Below are 7,062 nucleotides of genomic sequence, written 5' to 3'. Positions count from 1 at the left end.
TTTTTTTCGGACGCACTTCCTTGCGTGCGAAGATGTAGCTGGTGGGTCTCGGCAGTCAGGGGGCGAATCGTTTTTTTTCGGACGCACTTCCTTGCGTGCGAAGATGTAGCTCGTGGGTCCCAGTAGTCAGGGGGCGAATCATTTTTTTTCGCGAAATACGGTGGCCCATCCGGTGTGTCCCCGCTGCCAGGTGGAGGAATAATTATTTTGCGCGTAATAAGGAGGCACTTCCTTGCGGCTGCCGTGGACCCAGCTGTCAGCCTCTGCCGTACAGTCCACGTTCGATGGAAGTCATTCCTTGACCACGTTGACCACGCCGCGCCGAGAGCACCATGGCGGTGGACGACGGCGAGGCCTAGGAAGGGGATGACGCGGAGCCGGGGAAGACGCGGCAGTGGATGCACACGCGGAGAAGAGTACGAGGGTTCACTAGTTCGGCTGCGCTGCCGTCGCCGCAGAATAACAGGGGGTGTGGGTCAGTGGGTGAGTGGAGGGATGGCCTGGCCAGCGGTGGGAGTAGTAGGGGGCGGTGAGGCCTCTGCGGCAGCACAGCTGACCACGAGAGGCAGGAGCAGGCAGCACGACCGGCGCTGCTTTGGGCGGCTGGAGAAAGAAGACCAGAGGTTGAAGAAGCACGACGACCGTTGGATGGACATCATACGGTCACTGCAGCTAGAATCGTTTATATTGACTAAGTTGACAAAGCCCTTGGTACGTCAACTTAGTAGGCCCACAGGTCAGCTTCCGAAATGGTGCGCCCCAGATGTCAGGGGGATGAATCATTTTTTGGGCGGGTGAAGCTAGAATATCCGAGATTGAAGAAGAAGCACGGCATCCGTTGGATGGACATCCAACGGCCGCTGCTGCTAGAACCGTGTGTTGACTATAAGTTGACAAAGCCTCGCATACCCGTCAACTCTGTTTTTTTAAGGGGACGCGTCAACTTAGTAAGGCCAGAAGTGTGTGGCAGAGAACTTATAGCCCATTTGAGATTTGTAAGAATGTGTAGCCCATTTTGAATTCTAATGGAATTTATTACAGCCCATTTACAGTTTGTTAAAAGTACAGCTCATTTCAACCAACCGTTCAAAACAAAATTCGATAAAATTTCCCACATTTTGATGGGATCCGAATAAAAATCCAACGAAACATTCCGCTCGCAACAATTAATGAAATTAAAATTTTCAATATTCCAAAAATAATATTTTATAAAGTAATCACTGTTTGGTGCATTTTTTTATAGTTACTACCTAGTTATTATAATTATATCCCATTTATTATTTCTTAAAGCCCATTTTCTTGTTAAGCCTAATGCATCCCTCCTAGGAAAGATTTGCAGCCCAGCGGGGCGGAGAATAACAACTTGACCTTGCCTGGGTATTCCTAAAAAAAGTATAGCTGGGCTAGCCATTTTCAGCTTGAAAAAAATTAATATCTGGGCTGGATATCTGGCCTGGGCTAGACGGGCCACAGCCCGCCCAGTTAATACCTGCAGCGATGTTTTGTTGTTGTTCAGAGGAGAAAAATTAATATCTGGGGTAAACATTGATAAACTCTGCAGTGCTCACACCTCAAAAACACAAATACTGCTCGAGCTGCTTGGTCCCAGCTATCGCCCGCTTCTTGTGCAATTCTCTCGTTTATTGACTACTCCCTCCTTTCCGGGTTTTTTAAAGAGTCCTTTCTGGTTTATAATGCTCAATTCAAAAATCTCACCAATCAAGGTAGATGGCGAGTGGTGGAATACTTTTTCTAGTTTTGCAAAAGCACCTAATTAATGCTCTTGTTATCCTCAAAAAATTATGTTTATGAATGCATTAATTGCAATGCATGCATGCATAAAGTACATGCATTGGTCAATTTTCTCTTAATACTTGCATGCAATGATTTAATGCACCTTGGATTCTCAACATGTGATGGAAAACAACCAAATAGAGCCTTATAAAATGGAAAAACTAAAATTTTGAGATAAGCCCTATAAACCGGAAAGGAGGGAGTACATAGGTAGACAATGGTGTGGGACCGTGATGTCAGGAAACCAGGAGGAAGCAAAATAAATTATAGTTATATATATATATATATAATAAGGAGGCACTTGCGTACGTGAGGCTATGGACCTGGTGGGTCCTCATTGTCATCCTATCCAAGTAAAGTGATCTCCTCGCCCGCGCGCGCTTTCCGCCCGAAACAGTCAGCATCGGCCGCCCGCTTCCCGGTGCAGGCTATTGCTCCGCCTTCAAACGACGCAAGTGTCGTCCGTCCGTCCATCTGCCGCACACATTAATGATACGCGGTTGCCGAGGCGGCTACTCCGGCGTCACACGTCCGTCCCTCCGCCCGCCCACCATTGCTATATAAACTGTTGCGCCGGCCATAGCCGCAGTCATCTGCATCCATTGCCTTTCTCCCAGCGCTCTTCGGGACAGGCGGACGACGGACCACAAGGAGATAGCAGCCATTGCTGTCGACCGGCTGGCCGGCAGGCAGCCGGAGGACGACGATGTCCCAATGGAGAACATGGTAGTCGACGATCAGGCGCCAACCCCCTCCTCCACGCCATCCTCGCTGGTGCATTGCACCATGACCATCGGCGAGGCCCGTGCCCAATATATGGACAGGGTGAGGCAGATGCGTGAGGAGCAGTTCCGGGAGGCGCAGGCCGACGCCGCCTACAACCACCATCTCCTCCAGTAGCACCTGCAGGCAGAGGAGTAGATCGTCGCGGAGCGGGCGGAGCAGGAGGCGCTGCTCGACTCGTACCGCTCCGCCCGCAAGGGCCGCCTCGAGCGCTGGCGGTACCGCATGCGGGTGGCGGAGGCTGCGGCCGCCTACAAAGAGGCTAGCAAAGAGGGCGATGAAGCGGGCGAGGCGTTGTTGCGCAAGACCGAGTACGAGGCAGAGGACAATGCCGGCTCCGACGAGTCCCCGCTCCACTGGCGTCGACGATGCCCTGCGGTGCCAACAACGATGTAGAGGACACCGCTGGCTCCGTCGAGGCCCCGCGGCACCAACAACGAGGCAGAGGACACCGCCGGCTCCGCCGAGGCCCCGCCCCACCAACAACGAGGCAGAGGACATTGCCGGCTCAGCAGAGGCCCTACCCTGCCGGCAATGTGGGGGAGGATTTCCACCGCTCCATTGAGGCGCCGCCCGCCGGCAATGAGATAGAGGACATCGCCGGCTCCGCCGAGGCCTCGCTCCGCTGCCAACGAGACCGCACCACACAGAAAACGAGGAAGAGTAGAACACGGTAGGTCGCCGCCGCTCGGGTCCAAGTAAGGCCACCGCTGCTACCCTTCGGTTGAAGCCAAGCTAGGCGGGTTGACCATTGACGGCCGGTTAGCTTCTTGGCAGCGACGTGGAGTCGGAGAGCTACCCTGGAGAAGAACGCTGCTTCTACTTAACTGCTGGTGCAGTTGGCTGACTGACACGTGGGCCCAACAGGCCACATGTCAGATACGCAACTACACCTACGGTTAAGTCACTGAAGCTTTTGTTCGGCTCAGTGGGACACAGGTGGGTAGCTTCGGTTAATTAATTATACCTCCAGTGCACCCCTTTTTAGTTTTTTTTAGAAAAGGAGGATGACCCCGGCCTCTGCATCTGGGAGATGCATGTGGCCACAAACACCCCTTTTTAGTTGAAGAATGTATGAAATGTAATTAAATCCGGCATGTTTATATGAAATCCGACCGTGTATGAATGAATTTATTTCAATTAGTTCGAATTCCTATATCACTGGCATTGGATGAACATGCAAAACAATACGTACTAGCATTATTCCCAAGGTGATCACCTTGTTTGCAGCAGTTTCACATGTACTCCCTTCGGTCCTTTCTATACAAGTTTTGTCTGCAGTCAAAGTATCTCTACTTTGACCAATCTTATACAAAAAAGTATGCACTTTCACAATGTGCCAAGTAAAAAGGAACAGAAGGAGTACAAAGAGTTTGAGCAGCTTTTTAGCGTTTCTGTACATTGCAATCAAACACATTGGGCTGGCAATTCATAGAGAACGTTCAAAACAATCAATGATTATGCATCTCACCGACTCACATGTTAGAGGAAATAATTACTTCACAACTAAAGAATAAAGAAAAAATTGATCGACGCTGCTGACAGCAAGGGCACCCATTCGAAAATATCAAACGCATGTCTTAAAATCAATGAGAAAAATTTGACAAGGTTGTCCCATTCCAAAATATCAAATGCCTATGATTGTGGAATGGCCAGGGTTTGCCATCAGTTCGGACATTGACATGGCACCTCATGCTAAATAAACCAACTGTTCTTTTTGTGCAGTTCCACCAAAATCAACCAAATTCACGCGTAGCTTGTACAATTTCGCCCTTATATGTTGTAACGCCTTGAACTTATCGGCACCTCCTTTCTTGTGGTGGAAATCAATGATTCAATGTATTCATGAACATTTTGTGCAGTTCCCACTGAAATCAAGCCGATCACCCATGTCTGCACAAATATAAAAAAAGTGATTAGTATAAAGCAAAATGTACTATGAATTGACAGTTTAAATAGGCACCTACTTGGTCCATGAACAACATTGTACTCGCGCATCTCAGCAAAAAAATGGAGATTTGTCAGTCCTTCTGAGTTGAAGTTAGTTTGGTCTTGTGGGGAGTAATGTAACCATCCTTCAACTGCTCCTTCTGATGAGAATCCTAGAACAACATTGTACTCGCGCATCACAGCAAAAAAATGGAGATTTGTCAGTCCTTCTGAGCTGAAGTTAGTTTGGCCTTGTGGGGAGTACTGTAACCATCCTTCAACTGCTCCTTCTGATGAGAAGATACATAGTGCTTCTTCATCCTGGCATAATCGGAACTAGTCACTTCACGTACTACATATTCTTCTTCAGAGGAAGATGACCTATTGTGCAAAGACAAGAGCACAACTAAATGCTAGCATCCCTATTTGTTCGAAAAAAAGGAAATGAAATATTTAAAACAACACAGATGAAGCACTTCTCAAGGACAATACCACTTTTTCATGACAGTATCTAAATAGTAGCACAACGCTAATAGAGATGAAAAAGCTCAATCATATGGATGAATTAGTGGGCGAGTACCAACCTTTGTCAGGAGGCTGATTGTGTAGAGCATACAGATGAAGCACTTCTCTGGAACCATCTGTTGCTATCTACTATGGTGGCCATGCTTACTATATACTCCTCGATTAGTTTAATGTTTCCAACATCTTTTTGTGCACTTCCACTAAAATATATGGTATCTTCAAAGAAGATCCCTGTTTGCACAAGTAGAGATAATTACGTATGGCATCAAATCAGTGGCAAAACAATTGCTCGTTCCAGCCATAGCAATAAATTAAGATGCAAAACTATATCATTACTTGTGTCATCACAGTTACAGTGCTTCATTAGAGCACCGGGAGTTGATTTTTGTTTTTCTTCCGCTTGTTCTTCCCCTTCATCACTTGATTCAATAACAAACAAGCTTCGCCTTCAATGTAAGATTTGGCATGTCAATTAGGGAGCACAAATATAGTACTAAACTTAATTTTCTGATGAAAGTGGCAAAATACAGGCCAGCAGTTGTGAAATATCCTTATCTTACCTCAATGGGATATTACGGTGTACATACAGATTGGAAGTCTTGTCTCCATTTGTGCATTTCACTAAAATCAAGCAACATTATCGTACAAGTAGCACAACATATGAAAGCACACTGCAGAATCATGTGAAAGAAGGCTAGTACTGACCTCTCATGATGCGGAATTCAAACAACTCACAAGAAGAAGATCTGAACCAAATTCGCCTTAACGGATAGGAAGTAAGATCTCCTCTTGTGCAGTTCCACTAAGATCAAGCAATCAAGCAACGTTGTCAGTGTGACATTTTGGTTGAACTGCACAAAACAGTCTTAAAACAAAAGTGTTTTGTGCAGTGCAACAAAAGGTCACAATGGCAACGAGGTGAAGTAGATAACCCTGTTTACACAGAGGTGCAAAGGAAACAATTAGTGGTCAATAACGGTGGACGACACAGAAGCCAACAAAAATAAGCATCTACTTTATCGAAATGGGAAAGAAAGCAAGACAGTAGCATTTCCCAAACGGTGGCATTGATTAATATTAACATAGAGATTATATTAACAATAAAATTCGTTAAACATGTAATTTTCTTTTAACTGTGGCATTGCATCAATTTTCCAGTGGCATTATTAGAGGGTGTTTGTGTACAGGGAAATTTTGGTGTAAGGACTAAAAAAACTCCATGTCAGTCACATCTAAACCAAACATGAGGGACTTTTCGGGACTAAAAGTGGGCATTTGGGACTAAAGAAAGAAGACCCCGAGGGAGTCTTTTTGGGACTTTTTCCAACAGTTGCCCCTGCCACGCATCACACCTTGTTTCTATTAGTTCATTACTAGGGGTAACATGGTCTTTTATCATGTCATTTAATAACCTCTAGTCCATGTTTAGTCCCTGGAACCAAGCGGGTAGGGACTAGGGAGTTTCTAACCAAACAGGGCCATAGATTAACAACAGCTAATGAGTTGCACGGGACAGTGGACGCACCAGCACCATGTGCATCTACCGATGTACTGTGGTCATGCACAATCTGTTGTAACAAAGAACAAACAACCAAGGAGCATATTTGTGTTGGTCCTAGTTTTGTTATCTTTAGACACCTTTCCCTATGTGAGCGCAGCAAATCTAGTCCTGCTCATACTCTATAGCCGTGTCCCTTCCTTTCCTTTTTGAACTAGTACTTTCGCCCCTTCCTTTCCTCTTTGAACCACGTCCTAGATTTATGCGATACAACTTTCCCCACTACTTTCCCCCATTCCTTTCCTCTTTGAACCACATCCTAGATTCATGCTATACAACTTTCCCCCTTTATTTCCTCTTTGAACCACGTCCTAGATTCATGCTATATACAACTTTTCCCACTACTTTCCCCCACTCCTTTCCTCTTTGAACTACGTCCTAGATTCATGGTATACATGCAGCTAGAGCAATGCATGTGGAGTAAGTAAAATACACCTTAAGGTTCCTGGGGCGTGGTTCGGTGGGCGACGGGA

The sequence above is a fragment of the Triticum aestivum genome, chromosome 2B (assembly GCF_018294505.1).
Source record: "Triticum aestivum cultivar Chinese Spring chromosome 2B, IWGSC CS RefSeq v2.1, whole genome shotgun sequence".
Lineage (NCBI taxonomy): Eukaryota > Viridiplantae > Streptophyta > Magnoliopsida > Poales > Poaceae > Triticum > Triticum aestivum.
Note: the sequence above shows the minus strand (reverse complement) of the source record.